A 22933-nucleotide genomic window follows, 5' to 3' on the forward strand; every position below is an offset into this window, starting at 1 on the left:
AAGTGCCCTCAAAGGAAATGCACAAGTCCCAAAATTAATGCAACAATAGCAATACAATATAGACTCCTCTCTGCATTGTCCACTCTACAGCCAACAGAGGACTCTCAGACAGCCTGTGGTTAGAAGAATTCTTTAATTGCTAAAAACATTGCACTGCCAAACAGGAACTTTTCACATCTCCTGTGATTTGTGAAGAAGCTTACTTTGCTTTGTGATTGGTTACTAGGAGATAAGCAAGGCTTTTTTTGACAAGTGGGCTTCATTGGTTGTGAAGGTCTGCCTGAATTATGTCTCTAGAACGCTCATGGATTTCAGTTTCCAGTGGGCTATTTGTAGCATTTAGTTTGCCCTCAGAAGCATTACTACCATACAGAGATCTCAGTCACATCCTTGGAGAAAGGGAAAGTTTGTTAGTGGACTATATAAACTGAGATGTAAGGATAATGCCAGGTCATTTTGGTGCCAATGTATATTTTCCAGTGGAATATGGAAGTATCATATTAATTTAACAGGGAAAAAACCACATCAGTCTTTGAAGGATAGTATTGTAAGGTCCCTTGCCAATTTTCTACATTCCTATGATCACAGTATTTTGCACCTTCATCACCTTCAACAACCCCTAAATTTACAGTGGTGCCTCGCTTTACGATCGCTCCATTTAACAACAAAACTGCATTACGATGAACATTTTGCGATCGCTTTTGCGATCGCTTTACGATGTTTCCTATGGGGGAATTTCGCTTTGCAATGATCGGTTCCCTGCTTCGGGAACCGATTCTTTGCAAAACGATTATTTTCTAACAGCTGATTGGTGGCTTCAAAATGGCGGCTGGGTAAAAAAAATGCCCCCCTGCTGTTTTCTGGGACGGATTCCTCGCTGCACAGGCAGTGAAAATGGCCGCCCTATGGAGGATCTTCACTGGACGGTGAGTTTCCAGCCCATCGGAACGCATTAAACGGGTTTTAATGCGTTTTTATGGGCTTTTTAATTTCGCTTTCTGACGTTTTCATTCTACAGCGATTTCGCTGGAATGAATTAACGTCGTAATGCGAGACACCACTGTATACGGAAACCTCCAGATACAAGTTAACGTTTGCACAAGAAATAAACCTAGGTAAAGAGTTTACATGGCATCATTCATTTTTAAAGGATGGCCAATACATGTTAGGAAGTGGACCTGTTGCCCTGTCTATGGAACTGTTGCCCTGTCTATGCTGGAGAGATGGTCAATACCTGATTTGCCAAGCCTTAAGTGGGCTGTCACCCATTGCTTTGCTCAACAGTTTAGATACAACAGAGGGACTACATATACAGTGGTGCCCCGCAAGACAATGTTAATTCATTCCGTGAAAATTGCTGTTTAGCGAAAGCATCATCTTGCAAAATGCGGTTCCTCATTGGAATGCATTGAAATCCGTTTAATGCATTCCAATTGGGGACAAATCGTCGTCGTTTTCCGAAAATCGCCCATAGAGAAACCATTTTGTGAAGGGCCGATCAGCTGTTAAAATCGCTGTCTTGCGAAAAATGGTCCCGAAAACATCCATTTTGTGAGTCACGGACCTAGCTGTCAAAATCGTTGTCTTGCAAAAATCGGTCCCGAAAAAAAAGTCTTGCGAAGCACAGTCTGAAATATTGTATAGCGAAAATCGCCCATAGGAAACACTGTTTTGCAAAGCGCTATAGCGATTGCAAAAACTCATCGTCATGCGGATTCGTTGTTCTGCGAGGTAATCATCTAGCGGGGCACCACTGTACATTTGTCTTCTCTACGTTTTGGCTAATCTTGTAACTCTCCTGCCAAAAATTTGGCCAGCACTGTTTTCTTCTTTTGAGTATAGAATTAAGAATGTACCATTTTGGTGTACTATTTCGGGTGCTCTACATAAGAGTGGGAGGAATAGATAAAGAAGAGCTCTGTCTATATTTAAGTTGTTTGGAAGAGATGGCATTTCGCCTCATAGAAAGGTCCATGGACTGGGAGCTTCCTGTGTAGGAGGACTGTAGAAAAAGAGTTGGCATTTTCTGAACAGCTCTGCAATGCCAGTGTCTCTCCTGCAAGACAGCTGATGATGAATGCTAATGTTAAAGAGTACATTAGTACACAACTGAAAGCGGAAGAACTGGATTTATGCTGGGGAAAGGTTCATGACACCCACTACTGAATAGCAATGCCCTGTCAGAAAGGAATCATCTTATTCAAGTGACCTGAAGGAAAATTAAACCAAAAATGGCGGTGGCGGGAGGAGTTGTACAAAGTCTCTGTGTGCAAAAACAAAAAGAGAACCTACACACCTATCCAATCCTTAAACAAACAAACAAAACGGAACTCATATATCTTCCCAAACAAACGGTGTAACATTCAATGTTGTAAAGGTCACCCTTTTAAGCAACTCTGTAGAGGCCATAGGAAGCATACTGAAGCTCAAGTTACATATGCAGAATTGAAAACTATCACTTTCTGTGGGGTGAAACATGAACAAGAATTATTAAAAAAAAATACCCACCAGAATAAAAGTATGCATATTTCACTTGGAGTTAAGGCAATCCTCTACTAGGCAAGGGCTTTGGCCCTCAGTTGGGAGCCTCCAGGTGGTTTCAGCTCCTTTGCAAGGCTGAAATGTGCAGATGTTTGGGAGAAGAAGATTAAGCTAGGTAAGTGCCTTTACTGCAGTTAGATTTATATTTTGTGCTGTGCAACATTAGAGCAGCGTCGAGAGATCCTATCAGCGTTGGTTACTAGCATGAATGCCAAAAGGAACAGGTCTTCCAGATATTCTCTTACAGAAGTGCCCTTAAAGGAGATGTATGAGCCCCAAAGCTAATTCAGCAGTAGCAATACATTAATCCTAAATGGCTAGGTTACAGCTAACAGAAGACTAACATGCATCTGGGATTTGAAATACAAAATGAAAACCAGAACAAAATACAAACCTGAAATACATTTCTTCCTTCCTGGAGCCCAGTTATTATTGTATTACTGTTTTTTATAAACAGACAAAACAGATACAAAAATAGTGAAGGTAGTACATCTAGCGTGCAAGCAAAGAAAAACAACACATTTTTGACATTCTTTAATGTGATTCTAATTCCAACAGCATAACAAATTTCTTATTAAACAAGTTTGTCAAGGGCATTGGCGAAGAAAAGCTCAGGAATAATGCATGCTAAAATGTAAGACACAACACATGCACAGTATCAAAGCTTGATACTGCAAAACCCATTTTATTATAAGCAGGGAATGCACCAAATATCAGGAACCTTCGAAGTTTTTGAGACATTATCAAACTCTTGTCCTTTTGAAGAATATGCACTAAAGCAATCCAATTTGTCATCGCTCTAGACCAGGGAGAGACAACCTGTTGTCCTCAATATGTTTGGGAGCACATTTTTGTAAGTCACATGCATCAGAGTAAACAGGCATATGGGAGTTGTAGTCCTGAACACCAGTAAGAACTCCCCTACCTTTACTCTAGACAAAGTTGACCTTACATTCTTTGCTGCCTGAGGCAGAAAAGCCAAAACTTCATCCCTACAGCTACACCCCAATTTTTCCCTCTTGTAGCAAAATCTTAGGTTTACTGCATTACACAGCCAGACCTGACTAGGGGGGAGATGTAGAAAACTAAGCAGAGACAGACAGAAAGCTCAAAAACTCTGGAAACACGATTGAAACCAAGCCCATCTAATCAGAGGTTCATCTAGGAAGAGCAGACTTCCTAAGATCAAAAGGAGGCCCAAATATAATGGGGCAACATACTACCCAAGGAACAATCTCATTCTCTCTTCAGTTTGTAAACAAAATAACAAAAACCTCTCTAAGTTCTGTAGGAATGAAACAGACTGAAATAATTTATGACTACTTGTACTGTACTTCTAATGCAATCAGATTGTCTGTTTTTCCCCCTAGCCCAAAAGTAAGATTTCTAATTACCCCACCTACATTGCATGTTTAAAGACAGCCCCTTCAGCATCCACCAGATACTACCACTTGTTCCAAAGGGACAAAAATAGCAATGTGACCGAGAGTTAAATGCATTCTCTGACATATGCAGCTTTCTAAATAGCAACGTTCTTTGTATCCATGTATGCTAATGACATTCCTTCTGCTTGGCACACTCTCTTTTCATTTAAAAAAAATAACAACACAGAGCTTCAAATAAATAAATAAATCAAAATTTCCCCTCTTTTGAGAATGCCAAGGGAGAGGAACGCAAATACTAATTACTTCCTTGGCAAAAAAATTAGATGAGCACATTTGTGTATGAGTGCGTCAATCGAAAAGGACAAACTGCACAAGGGAAAACAGGAGTGTCTCCTGTCTTTAAAAAAAATTAATGATTCCTTCAGCAAAAGTGCATGAAAACACGGTCCTTAGAAGCAAAGCCAAGCGGATATCATACAGGTATTTTCTTAAAAATGTAATCTGTAAAGCCTGCTTGTAAATCACCACTTCTTCCTGAACATTCATGGCAAGAAAAGAATTGCCTCCAAGTGACTAGGCAGGGAGTTTTATAATAATTGCTTCTCTTTTTCATTCAGGCCACAAATTAGCACAGAGATGCCGAAGTAGGCACAATAATATGCTTTTGCGGCCTAATAAATGTTGTGCAGATTTATTTGGAAGGCTGTTGCGAAGTACTGGCTACGCTACTTTTTAAAAAGTTTCCTGGGGAAAAAGTGTCTTCTTCTCTGAACTATAATAAATTCAGTTCTATCACGCTACCTTTGTTCATGCGTATTTATAGAAAACATCTGATTATGATAAAATACAAGCCGTTTTTTTCCCCTGTAGTGATTTTGTCCGTCTAAGACATGCCATCCCAACACCCATTAAACATGGTTAAGAGACTGAAAGCAAGTTTCAGGGTACACATCCCCCACTTACAATGCCACTTCCTCATACATGTGAAATGTCAAGCAAGACAACCATAAACAAATGGTCAATTTTAACCATATTTGAGGAAAACTGTTAACCAAAATCTGAGACGTTGTTCAAAACCTCATTAAAAATCCAATGTGGTGTGTTCTCCCTTAAAGGTAAAGGTAAAGGTTCCCCTTGACAATTTTTGTCCAGTCGTGTCTGACTCTAGGGGGCAGTGCTCATCCCCGTTTCCAAGCCATAGAGCCAGCATTTTGTCTGAAGAGAATCTTCTGTGGTCACATGGCCAGTGCGACTTAAACACGGAACGCTGTTACCTTCCCACCTAGGTGGTACCTATTGATCTACTTGCATTTGCATGCTTTCGAACCGCTAGGCTGGCGGGAGCTGGGACAAGCGACGGGCGCTCACTCTGTCGTGTGGATTCGATCTTACGACTGCTGGTCTTCTGACCCTGCAGCACAGGCTTCTGCGGTTTAGCCCGCAGCGCCACCACGTCCCTATATGTGTTCTCCCTTAGAGTATGACTAAACTGTCATTGTATGAAAAATGCAAACGAATCCACTCCGAAGTTGCACCCAGGATCTCCTGGTCCGTCTGTCCGTCCTTCCTTCCTTAGAGGAAGGAAAGGAAGGAATTGGCAGAGAGGAGGAAGGATATGTTGCAGAATTTTGAATTTTGGTTAAATTCATCTAGCTGCACAGAAGTGCAGGGATTCACAGAGGAGAACTAGCTCCATGTTCTCCAGATTAGTCCAACCCTTTTTTCATTAGTAACTGGCACTTACAGTCTCACTAACTCACTCTGAGACATTACTGGTAGAAAGAATAAAAATATTTTTCATTACTTACTATTCTGAACAGATCAAACAACAAACTGACAAACAAGTCTGGCTACTTTCAGCAACAGGCCTCAATACAGTGGGGTCTTGACTTGAGAACTTAATCCGTATTGGAAGGCGGTTCTCAAGTCAAAAAGTTCTCAGGTCAAATCTGCATTTCCCATAGGAATGCATTGAAAACCATTTGATCCGTATCTGCTCTTTTCCGTCCATAGAAACTAATGGGAAGCTGCTATTCCGCCTTCGACCACTAGAGGGGGATATTTTGTTTCTTTTTTTCTTAGGTCAAGAAAGGTTCAGGGAAGGCAGGGAAAATACAGTCCAGGCAGGACAGCACCAGGCAGTCCGAAGACTGTCTCCCAATCCACTCTCTAAACGCTGGGATGAGTGAGGAAGCAGACAGGCACCCTTTTCACTGGCCAACAGTTAACTGAAAGTTCAAATTTTGCACTTTCCCTGCCTCCCACGTGGGTTTTTTTCAGTTCTTAACTCAAATCTAAGTACTTAAGTCAAGTCAATATTTTCCTATGAGAGTGGTTCTTAAGTCAAAATGTTCTTAACTCGAGCCGTTCTTAAGTCAAGACCCCACTGTAGACTCATGAGAGAGAAAAAAAAGCAGAGTAGAGAGGTGGCGCTCTCTTTGAATCAGAGGTAGGGAAGGGAACAATTGGTTAGTGCTAGATAGATTGATAGTCACCCCAGCCCAGAATGGTCCCTCCCAGCCAAACCTACTAAAGGCAGCATGCGAGGTTGGAAAAAAAACTCCAGCATTTTTAAAACAACTCTTTTCTAGATGTTCAGATTTGCAGGAGGCATGATTAGAACAGAGCTACCTTAAAAGTTCATCCTCTCTCTCCCTCTGCCAATTCCTTGCTTATTTCTTTTGCTGTCTAGCTGCCCTTGTGTTAAATTAGCAAGCTGTTAAAAGAGAGAGAAAGAGAGAGGGAAGGGAAGGGACGATGAAGCAGAAAACAGGCACCAGACGTGGGAGATGAGGATTCAAACAGCAGCCAGTTTATGCTGCCTTGTCTCTATCATTGTTGCTGTAGCTGGCTAGAAAGGCTTCAAATATAATGGCTACAAACCCCTCCACATTGGCTCAAGTGATTATATCACCTGAATCTATACATATGTGTTCATTTCTTTTAAAAAGTAGAAGCCCCATCAGCAGAGGAAAAAAAACCTACTCTAGGCTGATTCACATGGATTTTTCATAATGTAGACAATGGAAAATAATGCAAATCAAACTATCCCAATCCCAGGCTATTTCCCACATTGTTTGTCAATGTAGTTGCACCCTGAGAGAGGAACATCCAGCTCCTCTCTCTTCTCTGTCCATACTTTCTACATGGGCAGTGACTTGAGTGGGAAAGAAAGTTCTCATGCTTGCATGTACATTCTTCACATGAGCATGAACCTTGGGTTTTTAGCGTGTGTTGAGAGCCTACATGTGAGCAAGAATCTCTCATTTGCAGAAATGTTGCCTTCCATGTGGAGAAAGTGACAACAGAGAGGGGAAAAGCTAGGTGCTACCCTCTAAATGTGTTTGAGACAATCAGGTAAGTGATTAAAAGATACACCTTCGCCCTGCACCCCCTAAACCAGCCATTCTCAACCTTTTTTGGCCATGGCTATAAGCACAATATGAAAGAAACAGAGGCCAAATTAGGACTCTTTAAGTCACATAACAAACCTCATAAAGTAGTGTGTGAAGAACTGTTTTCCATCTGTGGCCCCCTTCAAATGTCCCAGGGTCCCCATTGAGAATGGCTGCTCTAAACCAATAACATTTCAAGTGTATGTTTCTTAAGACAGTCATATGCCTCTTGCTTATCTAATTTGAAAAAACCTTACACACACATGCATACATATATACACACACGGTGATCTACGTAAATCAGACAAAAGTAATATGTTTAATATATTTACACCGGTTTTTACAAAGCAATAGGAAGGCTGGAGCTGGGCTTGAAACATTGAAAGTACTGGTCTTTTTCTCTCTCAAGTCCCCAGATATGCTCTTCTACCTTGATGACTTGAAAAACATAATCAAACGTAGTAGTCTAGAATTCCTAGTGCTTAACATAATATCATGTGCAACCTCTGTGTCTAAAAATACCAGCCAAGAGGACTTTTGTTCTCCAAGAGCTTTAGTGCCCCAAACAAGGAATCAAAATAACCAGGCTAACAATCCAAATCAAGCAGCATTTATTTTAGGGTATAGGGCTGAGCCAAACCCTTTTTATCCTGTTCTAATCAATCTCAGACTACGTGCACACCTCCTGCCTCCAAACAGATAATCAGCAATATAGATTAAGCAGGCAAAGGTAAAAAGCTTCTGATGTTAAAAAGACGACTTCTATTGAGCTCTATCCATTGCATGTGAACTGGAGATGGGCACGAATTGGAAACATTGTGGTTCGTGGTTGGCCATGAACCACAAACCACCTTAACCCAGCCAGAAAACTAAACCACATACTGAGGCTACCTTCTCCTGTTGCATCGTCACCGCCACCCTACATTCATTTTAGACATTTACAGTGGTGCCCCGTATAGCAAGGTTAATCCGTTCCGGATTAACCTTCGCTATACGAAAACATCGCTGTGCGGGTAAGGAAAGCCTATTGGAACGCATTAAACTTAGTTTAATGCATTCCAATAAGCTTCGAAACTTACCCCTCCAGCGATGTTTTCGCGTCCGGCGGCCATTTTGGAGCCGCCGATCAGCTGTTCGGCGGCTCCAAAATGGCCGCCGGAGGCCCCAATCGTCGCAAAGCGAGTGCGGCGATTGGGGCTGATCCGTATAGCGATCCCCAAAAAGGGATCGCTATACGGATTCTTCGTTAAACGGTGCGCTCGTTAAGCGAGGCACCACTGTATTACATGTTTAAATTTAATAAATATTTCACTTCTGAGACCTCCAATTATTGTTTAAAAGCCGCCCTGAAAATGAAGGTCTCTGTCTGACAATAGAAAGATAAGAGGGAGGAGATCAACCAGGCTTCTTGGGACAGTGCATTCCAAAGCCTGGGAGCAGCCACTGAGAAGGCTCTCTCAGCCAGGTTTTTTTTGGGGGGGGGGGAATACAACACTAACTGAAACAAGAAACATCAGTCTCATTGACTTACACCAGGAGACTATTTAGTCCACCATTATGTTTCCCAAAAGCTCCGGCTCCAGCATACTACAAACTCCTAAATTTAGATTCTCATGATGCAAGACCAGCATCAGACCAAACTATTTTCCAGACAGGGATCATTCTTAAAATTTTTCCTATTTGTTCAACCTCTGGAATACCTTGATTTGCATTGCATTATCTGTGTGCATGATCTATCCCTGCCGTATAATACTGTACATTTTCACAAGCAATCGTTATTTATGCATTCACACACAGAGAGAGACACACCATTTGCTGAACAGACAAGGATGTTGTGAATGTTTCTGCAAATAATTTGCAAATATAAATAAATCCAACTAGCTTCTGAATATGAACACAATGCCAGTTAGACAGGTGAACGTAAACATCTTTACAAGTAAAGATGAACTGGGCCATTTTGTTTAGCTGTTTCTTGAGTAGATGGTCTGTGAACAGCCGCTCCTGAGCTTGAAACCCATATACACAACCCTGAGATTATTGCGCCTAAATCTGGCTCTGCCTATAGCATACTGGGATTATCTTCATGTATTATTAGTGGACAACTTCCTGATAAAAGAATCTTAATTTGCAAACACTCACAAAATGAAAGATGTTGTATGCAATTCTGTATGTAATATATTCGTTCTGTTCTTTTTTTAAAGGAAATTGAGTGATTCGTATATTTTGAGTAATTCATCATTATTAAAAACAATTCTTGCTTGAATGAGAATCAAACTAATTCATCATAATAGGAGGGCCTCCAATTCCAGGTGAAGCCAATCAGATGAGGAAAGTAAAAATCACCCAGCAAAGCCTTAAATACCAAAAAGGAGATGACAAATTGAATGAGAATTAATGTGGATTTAAAAAAAAAAAACTTGACTGAATTTAAGTGGGATTGCAGTGCAAATTAACTTTGTACAAAAAGTACTCACTGAGAAAGCAATAAAATGTATTTAATTCATAATCTACTTAAACAATAGTAATAGCTTGTTTTGTGCATAGGGTTTTTAACAGGCACCCTTTATGATGGCTGACAAAAGTGGATTTTAACACCGGGATACATGAATATGAGGGGAAACCTGAATTGTAGTGACATATCATTAGCAAACTCAAACAGCAAAAGGTGAAACAAAGAAGTAGAAGTATACAGTCTCTAGGGATGTGCACAGTGAAAACTCCCGTTTTTATTTTGTTTCTGATTTTTCTGGGATGCTGCCCCATTTATTTCCATGTGTTTTGAGCACCAGTCTTTTTTTTTTTTGGTGGTTTGAAAGGAACTGCCTCTTCTACATCATTTTGTCTCTTTTCCCCATTCACCACAGCCACAGCTCCCTCAGAAGGTAACAAAACAGTTCCCCAAACCCCACAAAAACAGATATCTTTAATAGAAGGAAGATACTCTATTGCTGAATTAAAATTGGAGGGCAAGGAAGCCTAAAGAAAAACCCGAAGCCAGTTTTATATCTGCCTGAAAGTAAAATAGCATGATTCTTTTCCTTGCTAACCAATCCCTCCCCACTCATGTGTTTCCTCACTAGCTCCCTTCTGACTCCATTCTCTCTGCATCCTTATCAGTCACTTCCCAAACCACTTACTTTTGTGAAGCTCTGCTGTCCCCCAAACCTCCCCTGGTCCTACCATTTCAAAGCAACGACCACCACGTTGTGCCAATTTCCTGGCCAACTTACTCCATTTTCTCTCTTGCACAGGGATCGCTCCCATATCTACAAGGACCAAATGAAACAAAGAAACAGCGGAGCACTCCCTTTACTGGATTCCAGCCCATCCAGATCTTTGTACAGCTTCAGTATACCCATCTACCCCAATACTGAGGCTGGCAGCAGCCTTAACAATGTTATTGGATGGAACATTTCCCAGGCAGCTTGAAAAACAAATATTCAGTGGGTGAAATAAAGGATAAATGAAAGGGAGAAATACAGGGACAGGGGACAATGTTCACATCTTTCTCTTTCATTACCATGAAAGATTAGTGTTTAAGACACTTTCTTTTGTGGTAAAATAACACAAAATGAAAAAGATATAAAATTTCTTGTATTTTAAAATTCATGCTAACACAAAAATTCCAATTGTGAAGATTGCCATACAAGATGCCACAGCTGAAAGCACTAATATCTAGGTGTTGTCAAACACTCGTGATGTCTGTGCATAAGACTGCATTATATTGTCCAGACCGTTGGCTTCATCTGGTGTAATAATGGGCCTCTAAGATTCCAGCCACAGGCCTTACCCAATCCTTCTACCCAAGAGCCTTTAAACAGAGATACCAGAGTTGAATTGCAGTGCGCTGTAAGTAACTCTGAGCTGTGACTCTTTTTCAGCAGATTCTTTGTAAAGACCAATGTTCAATGCGTAATGTAAAAGAGTACGGTGCTTGAGTTCCGACAGATATAAAAAAATTATTCAGCACATTAACAAGAACAAAGCACACACTCAGTCATTAAAGTCCCATTTAAAAACATATCTTGTATTTTTTGCATCTGTTTCACAAAATACTCAGGGGATGTTTAGTTATTATTTGAAAAAAATATTCAGCTGGTGTCGAAAACAAATGTATACCCTTCTCCAACTCTCTCTCTCTCTCTCTCTCTCTCTGAATGCATCCTTGCTTATAAGGACAGCATATACATACCTTGATTATTTCTGAGAGGACACAACCATTTGACTTTTACTCTTCAACACAGCTTCCTACAAAAATACGCCACACTACAATCTTTTGGGGGGAGGTGTGCGTGCGTATATCTTTTCATGTGAGAACACTAAAGAAATGACACTTCTTTAGCAAGGCAGTGGTCGTTTTGGAGGTGTGTTTGAGGTCGTTATTATGTTGGAATACTGCCCTGCGGCCCAGTCTCTGAAGGGAAGGGAACATGCTCTGCTTCAGTATGTCACAGTACATGTTGGTGTTCATGGTTCCCTCAGTGAACTGTAGCTCCCCGGTGCCGGCAGCACTCATGCAGCCCCAGACCATGACACTCCCACCACCATGCTTGACTGAAGGCACGGCACACTTGTCTTTGTACTCCTCATCTGGTTGCCGCCACACAGGCTTGACACCATCTGAACCAAATAAGTTTATCTTGGTCTCATCGGACCACAGGACATGGTTCCAGAAATCCATGTCCTTAGTCTGCTTGTCTGCAGGAAACCATATGCGGGCTTTCCCATGCATCATCTTTAGAAGAGGCTTCCTTCTGGGACGACAGCCCTGGAGACCAATTGGATGCAGTGTGCGGCGTATGATCTGAGCACTGACAGGCTGACCCCTCACCCCATTCAACCTCTGCAGCAATGCTGGCAGCACTCATACGTCTATTTCCCAAAGCCAAACTCTGGATATGACGCTGAGCAAGGGCACTTTTTTGGTTGACCATGGCGAGGCCTGTGCTGAGTGGAACCTGTCCTGTTAAACCGCTGTATGGTCTTGGCCACTGTGCTGCAGCTCAGCTTCAGGGTTTTGGCAATCTTCTTATAGCCAAGGCTATCTTTATGTAGAGCAACAATTCGTTTTTTCAGATCCTCAGTTCATTACCATGAGGTGCCACGTGGAACTTCCAGTGACCAGTCTGAGAGAGTGAGAGCGATAATACCTGCCCCCCCTTTCACACCTGAGACTTGTGACACTAACGGGTCTCATGACACCAGGGAAGGAAAACGGCTACTTGGGCCCAATTTGGACGTTGTCACAGGGGTATACTCACTTTTGTTGCCAGCGGTTTAGACATTAATGGCTGTATGTTGCGTTATTTTGAAGGGACAGCACATTTACACTGTTATACAAGCTGTATACTCACTGCTTTACATTGCAGCCAAGTATCATTTCTTCAGAGCTGTCACATGAAAAGATATACTAAAATATTTATGAAATGTGAGGTGTACTTACTTCTGTGATATACTGTATAATTGCCAGGATTTCTTACATGAAAACTATCACAGTATGATAAACTGGTTAGTCATACAAATAAATGACCTCATTTGTTTTGCTTTGTTTTTAAACTGTATAAAAATTTTTTTACCAAGTACTCAGAACAAACTAAAATCCTAATGAAATCTGCGATTTAAAATCATGTTTTAAACCTATGTGTGCAAACTTTCAGTGAATGTTTTTTTTTTTTTTGAAAAAAATCAAACCCCCTCCCTTTCCAAGTTACTGTTTGAAAGTTCAGGTCTTGCAAAACCAAATAAGCTTTTCCAAGAGGCAAAACGAGCAGGCAGCAATACAAGTCAAGAAAAAGGATGAAGGGAAAGGGAGAGAAAAACAGAGTGCAGAGAGCCTCTCCTGCTCCACCCTAACAACAGGCAATCCCGCAGGGTTCCTCTGCATGTCCCGTCCCCTTGTGTGGTTTTCCACAACTGGCTGGGAACTGATGTTGTCCTTAAAATCACTCTGGAGAGATGATCTCAGGAGAAGGGAATCAATGCTAGCAGTTCCAGGAAGAAGATCAACACGCCAGCGAGCTTGCTGCTCTCAGTCATCTCCCTTTTATAACACGATGTATTTATACCCAAGAGAGGGCAGCTCACGTGCGGCAACCCTGTGGGTCAGGCAGAAGCCTCCCATCTCCAACCAGTTGAAAACATGAAGGCACAGAGATACAGTGATGCAAAGACAAGGACCTGCCACTTATGGCATCTTTTTTTTCACAAGCAGAAAGGTCATAAAAGAACACCGGATGATTTGAAGATCACATGCAGCAAAGGCAGCTGAGGGCTTTCTTCAAAAAGGCTGCCCACACACATACATAAATTGACTTCTTGACAACACAGCACTAATAAAATGTAGCACTCTCTCTCCCTTTCCCTCTCCCTCTCTGTGTATGTGTGAGTGAGTGAGGGAGGGAGGGAGGGAGGGAGAGGGAGAGTGTGTGTAAGAGAGGGAGGGAGGGAGGGAGGACTAACCCAGGACCAAGTACCAACCTAGGAATGGCAGGACTCCATATATTGTGGGTTAAATGCACCTGCTGATTCCAATTTAATTAGACCCACCCACTAAATCAGTGAGACAGGGCATATCAACCATAACACAAGTCCCACTGATTCTATTTGGGACCATCTATTTGAATTACAACCTAAGGTCCAGAATTGGCAACATCTGGGCCAGATCTGGCTCTCTTTAAGGTGCTGCTCAGATTGTTTGTTGCTAATTTGATCTGGAGGCTGTCGAGGAATTATTGCTATGGCAATTGGACTTGCTGGGAAGCTGTTTTAGAAACTGAAATTTAGAATCATGGAATTAGAGACCTACAGCCCTTTCCCCCTTTCCTAATACTGGCACTCCAGCTAACCTATGTGCTGATTACAACCTGATGCCTGAGAAGCTTCTTCCAGTTCTTTCTTTAATAATAATAATAATAATAATAATAATAATAATAATAATAATAATAATAATAATAATAATAATAATAATAATAATAATAATAATAATAATAATAATAATAATAATAATAATAATAATAATAAATGTGCCATCAAATTAATTCTGACTTATGGCAACCCTTTTCAGGGGGAGCCCTGGGACTCTGCAGCTTGCCCAAGGCTACACAGGCTGGCTCTTTTCCATGGAAGCACATTGGGGAATTGAACTCCCAAACTCTGGCTACACAGCCAGATACTTAAACCAGCCATTCTCAAAAAGGGGGGGGCATATGACCCCCTGGAGAACATGGGACATTAGAAGGGGGCCACAGACTAGAAACACTACCTTATTAAGGTTTGTTATACAACTTACACAATCCTGATTCAGCCTATATTTCTTTCATCTTGTGTTTATGGCCCTGGCCAAAAAAAAAGTTGAGAATGGCTGAGTCTTAAGCCATTGAGCTACCCAGTCAGTTTTTTCTTTAACAGATGGCAACAAAGCAGGCACAGAGCTTCCATTCCACTACCCAAACTATCTCAAATTTACAAAAGCATTTCTTAATTGACCTTACTCTCTTGTGCATCCTGCAATCCAGGTGACATTTTCACTAACTTCAGTACTTTTAAGATGTATTCCTTACACAACTGATCTAAATCCTCCACAGATTTCTTTTGTACTTTTCTTAAAATATTTATTTCTATGAGGGAATGCACAAACATAACCAAATGCTTTAAAATATCTCATTTCTTTCTGCAGAAACGTGATCTTTGTCTTCTTTGAAGTACAGATTGTACAAAGAAAGCTGCAAGAGCCTGAGAGCCCCAATTGTAATTGCTCACTACAAATGAACAGCTAAAAATCTAGCCAATCTAAACAAATAGCAGGCAGTATTTACTTTACTAAATATCAACATATTAATAAGCAGATAGCCAATTTGCAATTGGCTCTGAAAAATGTCTCTCCTTTGCAGAAAAAGTAAGAAAATATATTTAGCAAACATAGGTTTGGGAAACTTTTATTTAGAAGAAATGAACATATACAGAAGGATTGTCAGGCATGACTCTTCCTAAGGTGATCATATCATATAAAAACTAGACTCCCATGAGAAAAGGGAGAAGAGAAAATAGGACAAAATAATAATAATAATAAAAACATTTAGCAAGTCAGTGGTTCCACTGCTTTGCTAAGCCCCCTTTTCCTGAAAGCTTCTGAGGTTGAAACAAAATGTACTGGTCCTCCAATTTTGTATTTTGTTTGTTGTCCTTCTGGCTCTTAACCTCTTCTTCTTTTAACCTTTTTTAAAAAACTTTGCTTTCTGTTTAGAAGTTGACTTTTTCAAATATACTGCAAGTTATTTTGAATAGAATTTTTTTTAATAAATAAAAAGAAAACAAAAGATTCCAATCACTGTTCTAAGAACATTCTAAGAACCTTCTGAAATGGTTAATAGTCAAATATAGGTGGTTCTGTTCCTTTCTGAAATGACAGAGAGGCTGCAAAATCAGGCTGAAAATGAACTCTCTGCAAGGTTATAAGAGATTAAGTCAAACAAAGCTTCCATTCTGGCTTTGTTTATACATACAAGAAATACTAACATGTTTTAGGTGTACATATTAACCCTTCTCTTACCTCATTTTTGCTCCCCTGTGTCAACCACTGGCTACTACAACCTCCCCTGTGTCAACCACTGGCTAATGCAACCTCCTACAGTTTGTAATACTATATTTGGAAATGAAACTTCTATGGATTTCTGTCAAGAGCCAGTTATTAAGAATCCTAAACAAAGGCTGCCACTACACATGCAATTTGCTTTGCAGCTTGTATTTTGGCTGAATTCACAGTCAGTGGTCACACAGGGGCTGCAGACTGATTCACGCGTTCAGTGTTCACACTCAATGCACCGCTGCCAGTCCTTTTATGGCTTACTGGGAAGCTGCTTGGTTTCGAAAGGGTTGTACAGTGTTCCGGAAAAGGTGACAGTGTTCCAGTTCTTCTTAACATGCACAGAATACCACATACCACATACTTCAAATTGGTCTGTCCTATAACCACAGCAAATCTCATGGTATTTGATCATGTAGCCACAACCTAATTTCAATATCCTACCTCTGATTAACCCCAGTGCATTTCTGTACATATGAACTCATAAGAAAGCCCAGAAGTAAAATTCTCAAAGTTCAACAGGGCTCAATTCCACCGAAGTACAGCATGACAGTCCTAATACATACAGACAAGAACTTCACTGACAGATCAATCAACTGAAGTTCTAATTGATTACCACTCATTGAGGCTAATTCAGACCTGTGAGATAGAGTTTAACCTTTTTTCCACATTGATGATACTTCCCCATTTTGGTGTTTTACTTCAATAGGATATTAATCCAAAAATACTAAAAGTAGCCTTTCCATCAAACAAATGAAGGGAAATTGGCTAGACTGGAAACCCACTTTTTTTTTGCAATATAAAGGGATCTATATTGCAAGTTGTTTACATTTTAAAGGAATGAACTCATCTATTAATCAGCTAAAAAGGATGTGATTACTCAACTAAATTATCTAACTGGTTGATTGCCCTAATAACTGCATAGAGGGCTAGAGCAAAGAAAGGGTGATTACAGGGCAAGCTAACCCATGAGCCTCAGATATTATACATAAAACATGCTATGCAGCAGCATAGCTTCATTTAACCTTAAAAATCAAACAATTCTTCTTTTCTTGCATTTTGATTGGATATAAGCACCAGGCTGATACAAAGCTCCTTTTGCAACAGATGGGGACCTGTCACTTCTGTCGATTCTTAATTCCCATAGATATACAGTGTGTTTTAAACTCATTGGTGGGTACTTTAAGGATATTTATCATTGTAATTAATAAAACACGTGAAACATGCTATAGAAGCTACTCCTGGAGTAAGTACTACACTGTAATAGTAGGGATTGTTTATCAATGTGTCAATTGTCACATTGCTAATCAGTAATTACAAGGTCAGATCTCCTCTTTCACAATTATATCAGCAGGTGAATATGCTTGGCAACCACAGTAACAACTATATAAAATTGGAGGGGATGTTTTTTTTTTAAACACTCTCCTTCAGTTTGGCAAAAAAACTTCAATTATTTGAGAGACTCAAAAAGGTACTCCAGTGCCCAGTGTTCTGTGCTCCCAGGCAAGGGAAATGTGTTGTAGCCTACGAACTCCCAATGAGCTGACCATCAGACTCTCACATTTGGAAGGAAGGGTGGTCAGCAGGTTAAGCCAACATTCACCTCATCCTCTGCAGACCTTCCTCCTAAACAGACAGCTGGTCTAATCATTATACCAGAAACTGGAGAAAGCTTGCGGGCAGTTGCCTAGCAACCATCATCTGTGGCTTCGAGGTAACTTGGAAGCAGTAGGGAGATAAAGGGAAGGGTTGCCTTAAAACCATCTGTGGGCTTGCATCCAGTCCCCTCCACCCAAGCATGAAGATGACTTAATGCTAAACCACAGGAGCTAGCTCTTGCTTACCCTTTTGTGGGCTGATTCCTGAAAGATACCTCACAGATCCAGACAGAGGAATTATATATAAATATATATGTGTGTGTGTGCGCGCGCACACACATACACAAAACCAAAAGGTGCTCTTAAAAGAAGTGTTCTGTTGCTAGCAGAAGTAGGCCTTTAATCACCTTAGCCAAAGAATTTTCTCCTGCTAGATGCTACTTTAGTCTCCTCTCATACATTCATACTAAAAATCTACCACCTGTCTTCCACAAATGAACAGACGTTTAGCCTCTGCTTAGCTACATTAGCTCTCACTAATAAAATCACAGAAACTTACTCTAACCCTGCATTCTGGCCACTGCCCAGTCAAAAAAAAAAACAAACTCTAGTACTTCACAAGTAAAATGTGAGTGATGGTCATAAATAATGTTCATACTGATACCTAAACCATTCTCAGTTATTAACAGAAGTATCACAAAGACACTCCTTCACAAAAGTTTTGCTGATAACATTCCTTGGTGCTCAGGGTCAGTTCAGACATGGTGACAAATTATAGCTCGCTTTACCAAAATGAATTGTGGCAAACTCTGATTATGCAGTCCCTTCTTTTCTTTATGCTTTCTTGGGCACATGGACAGAATCAGAAGCTTGACAGAGGAAGGAAACTGTATGTGAGGAAGACGAAGGGAGAGAAAACAAACTGTCTAGTTTAGCTCATGATGTTTAAGGAAATCCATTGAGGAGGACCTGTCAAAAGATCTCAAAGTCATCGTTTCTGACTGACCTATTATTGGTGCTATTCCAGTTCATATATACTTCTACCATGGTTTGGCAGGTCAAAAGTCATTCCAGTATACATTACAATGTTACTCTGGAAAACAAAGAGTTTCACGAGTCCCAAAAAGGCACTGATTACAATTGCCCAGAATAGTTGAGTCGAATAGCGCTTATAAACAGATTTGTCGGAACCACCACGATGATGGCTGAACTCCAGTAGGAAAGGAACAACAAGAAGAATGCTAGTAAGAGTTGCCAACAGTAGTATTCCTATAAAAACAGACCCTCACACTCAAAAATAAAAGTACATTTGTATGCACAAGAGGCAGAACAGAGGTAACTCCAGATTCCAAGACTCAGTTCTTCACAACAGAAGTTAAGCATTTTACCTTTAGGCAGCTCAGCATTTAGGAGCAAAACCTCCTCGTCTGACTGGAGCCTCACACTTGATACTGCTGGTAAGATGCCAACACGATGCAACACTTGAAGGAAAAGGTGTCTTGTCTAGTTACTTCCTCAGATTCTTTCTGGTAAGGAAAAGAGTAGAACAAAAGGGGTTTTATTATTATTTTTAGCATTTTTTTTCCACCATGCCCTCTTTCTACATTGTCCAGAGCAATGTTTTAGCAGCACAGCAACTATATGTAATAGGGGTAGGCAGAGAACTGTGTGCTTCCCAAGACCACTCCATGTGCCTTTATATCCTAGCAGCAGATGTTGGAAACTGTACTTTTTTAGGTATGATAACTACAGAATCTCTAGCCAGGGGGTTCTACTAAGCAGTGATCTGAACTTCAGTTTCTGACACTCAAAATCAGCCTTTTGGGGCGCATCTTCTAATTGTTTCATAAGACAGCAATTTTCTTTTCATTAAGAGATTTGAACGAGTGGTTGTTCATTCCTAAAAAACGGCGCCATTACATTACATGAGTATGCCATTGCAATGTTACACAGCTCACATGCATGAGCCATTTGTCTGAACAGGAGGGTTGTTTTTTTTGGGGGGGGGGTGCTGTTCAAATTGGGCACCAGTGTGTTGTTAGAAATAAATACATTTCCAGCATGTGTTAAATTTCACTCTTCAGGGGCCATTTCACATATTACAAAGGAACCACTCTTTGTTTGCTGTATAATCAACAGGGATCTATAACAAATCCTAGGTCCGTGACAAAAGCCCTCGGGGGACACAGGTATTCCAGCATTCTTTTGTTGTTGTTGTGATGTGTACACTAAAAAGTGTGATCTGTACAGTTGCCCAGATATTTAAAACAAAGTAAATAAGCTAATTATGCTCAGAGGTTGGGAATAAAGGGTTGAAAATTAATTTGTTATCTTAAGTCATTTAAGTTTTCAGCAATGAATTAAAAAGTATTTTAATCATCAAAATGGCAAACAAAACTAATTTAATGTATCCCCAGCATGTTTACTTCTGGCCATTTTTAGCAGTTCTCAGTGATATTTTGAAGTTCATTATTTAAAGATCTGACGAATTCACACACACACACACACACACACACACACACACACACACACACACGCGCACACACACACACACACACACACACACACACACACACACACAAAGCATTCTGAGACTTAATGATTTAACATAGACACATGGATACTATAACTAATGCTTCCAAACTCCGATTAGACATAATTGTTCAAAAGGTCTGCTTTTGGCATCAAACACACCATGCATCCCACATCTATTGCATATGTAAAGCCCTGCCAAGAAGCCACAGTTTTGAAGCTGGGTCTCCTCCACTTCCAGGGCCTGCTCAGTGAATCACTGCATCTAGCCCATCATTAGGTTCTTTGTCTCTGGGATCCTCTTGCACATCCCTCAAAGAGCTTATCATCATTATTATCTTAGAACTGCAGAGCTAGAATGGACACTATGAATCATCAAGTCCAGCCCTTGTCAAAGACGCCCAGTGGGGAATTGAACTCCCAACCTCTGGCTATGCAGCCAGAGACCTAAACTACTGAGCTATCCAGGTTATTCTCTTCTCCTTGATCACCACCTCAGGCATCTTAGTTCTTCTGATTCCCCAGCCCAAAATTTCCTCCTGTTGCCAACATCACATTCTTCCTTCACCGAATTACCAAGAACAGGCTGCATGCAGATCTAAGGCCTTTCACCTTCCTCAATTCTTATAAGACAGCAGATGGTCACCTACTGGTTGCTAAGCATTACATTAGTAGCTAAGCAGCTCACCACAGTAGAACTTATTGTGCTGTATACTTACTTAACTTATCTGGAATTTGGCTTAAATAAAAGAAAATTTCTATATACAAATAGAAAACTGAAATCAAAGCAACAGCACACCAATGCCATTTCTCATATTTGGATATAGTATCCAGATTTGCTTGTTCTCCTTTTTTCCTTTTAAAGAAGAGTAAAGCACATCCTGGAGGAAACAGACATGGAAAATCTAGCAGATTATATCAACTAGACCATGAGGGAAGTAAACATCTCTCAACAGAGCTGAAAACTTCAGCCAGTTTTAATCAGTAGAGCAATCTGCTAAATGGGAAAATTCCAGAAAACTATGGCTGATTATTAAAGGATACACTTGTTTCTTTCAAACCCTATTTTGTTGCTGGAGAATAAAATGAAAAAAAAATTGTATTATTTTATTTAAAATATCTTATGCCACCTCCTCCAAGGGTAGGCAGCTTACATCATTATAGAACATATTTAAAGCTAAAAGCAGTAAGTATACAAATATTAAAAAGGAACAAATGCCATTCTGTGAAATGGTAAACAAAAGCAACACTAAAAACACAATCAAACCAGCAAGGGACTGCAATCCATTCTTTTTTAAAAAATCCCTCTCAGTCACTGAGGCAAAGCTCGCCTGAAGAAAAAGGTCTTTGTCAGCCCGCAGAAGGACAGCAAAGATGGGGCCAGCCTGGGTGAGGGCCAGTCAGTCAATGACAAAAAGATTATTACCCGTTCATGGGACTCCATTGGTTGACCACAGTGTGATTAGACCTGGAAAGCACAGCTGCAAGTTATAAATGTCCAGGCAAGCAAACATGGGTGGCATGCGTCCCACCTCCCCTGCCAAACATTCCAAGTAATTAGAACAGCACTTTCAGCTCTTCCTGCAAGTTGCTGAGATGCAGCATAAACACCTTTTCGGGTGGGGGTTGCTAGTTAAGGAAAAACCTTCTTGTTTGGTCACCTTACCTCAAGATATTTTTTTAATTTCCCCAGAATGATCACTCACTTTGCATGGGTTCAGCTCTTTCTCTGCCTCACTCTCCATTAAGCCATAAGTTTTGGGGATTTTCAGAATTCTAGGACTGCCGGTTCCATAACTGGGAGTCCAGAAGCCCTCAAAATGGCAGGAGGTAGACTAGTCCACTCACCTTCATACCATTCCTACACGGCTTCTTCAAACTGTTAGAAAAGTACCCCTCTGCCTTAGGGGAGGCTGCCTCCTTCAGAACCCATTCCCCCCCCTCCCATGCACTTTTGCAAATCAAAAGGAATCTTCCTGAGTCCCACAGTGCAGTGAGGCACTTCCTGAAAATTTGAAGAAGGGGCATAGGAACAGCATAGAGGTGAGGGGACTGCTCTACCTTCTGCTAGTCTGAGAACTCCCCGTTCCATAATTTGAATCGGAGGGATGTCCCCCACCAAATTATGCAGCTGGGAGTTCTTGAATTCTGAAAATCACATCCCTACAGTTCTTTTCCAATCTATCAGCACTTCTAGGAATAGTTACTACAATAACATGGGTTTTAACTTAGGGTACTAAACAGAGACCACAATCCCTTAAAATGGATCTTCGTTCATGCAATCAACTAATATAAATTGTCTTCCTGAATTCTAGTCTTGAAGACAGTCAAGGGCCAGTTTTTGGATCTTGGGAGTGGAGATGAAATATAGGCTAGCTTACTTCCAAGTGGCCTGGGTATCCGGCTGTGGAGCCAGAATTTGGAAGTTTGATTCCCCACTATGCCTCCTATGAATAGAGCTAGCCCATGTGGCTTTGGGCAAGCTGTATAGCCCCAGGGCACTCCCAGAAGAAGGGAATGGTAAACCACTGCTGTGTTTTCTCTACCTGCAAAAACCCTGAAAAGGGTTGCCATAAGTCATTATCAGCTTGATGGCATGTAATTAATTAATTGAATATTTCCAATCTGATATACTGTATAAGTATTGGAGAATCTAATCCATCTTGGCAGGTAGGGGGAGATTTCACCTGAAGCTTCAGACACAGTATAGCTTCTGAATAAGGGGGAAAAGGACTGAAATGGCCAGCGTGGTGAGAGATCCGTGGCCTCATTCCATACACTCCCACCAACTGACTTCGATGGGACTGACTCTCTCATCAGTTTGCAGCCTAATAGCCTTTTCAAAATGGGCAGAGGCAAATGCCTCTCCTGCTAAGCCCTAGTACATGTTCTGTGTGATGC

The 22933-nt window shown here is 40.8% G+C and overlaps 1 protein-coding gene across 18 annotated transcripts in view; it reads right to left on the reverse strand.

Annotated features, from left to right (window-relative positions):
- ZMIZ1 (zinc finger MIZ-type containing 1) overlaps positions 1-22933 on the reverse strand; it is a 458362-nt gene that overhangs the window by 310126 nt on the left and 125303 nt on the right. For all 18 annotated transcript variants that reach the window (XM_078391048.1, XM_078391052.1, XM_078391059.1 and 15 more), the window contains one exon: positions 18889-19026. The gene's annotated coding sequence lies outside the window, so the exon portion shown is untranslated. The remainder of the gene's footprint in view (positions 1-18888; positions 19027-22933) is intronic.

Source organism: Pogona vitticeps, chromosome 3, assembly GCF_051106095.1.
Source record: "Pogona vitticeps strain Pit_001003342236 chromosome 3, PviZW2.1, whole genome shotgun sequence".
Lineage (NCBI taxonomy): Eukaryota > Metazoa > Chordata > Lepidosauria > Squamata > Agamidae > Pogona > Pogona vitticeps.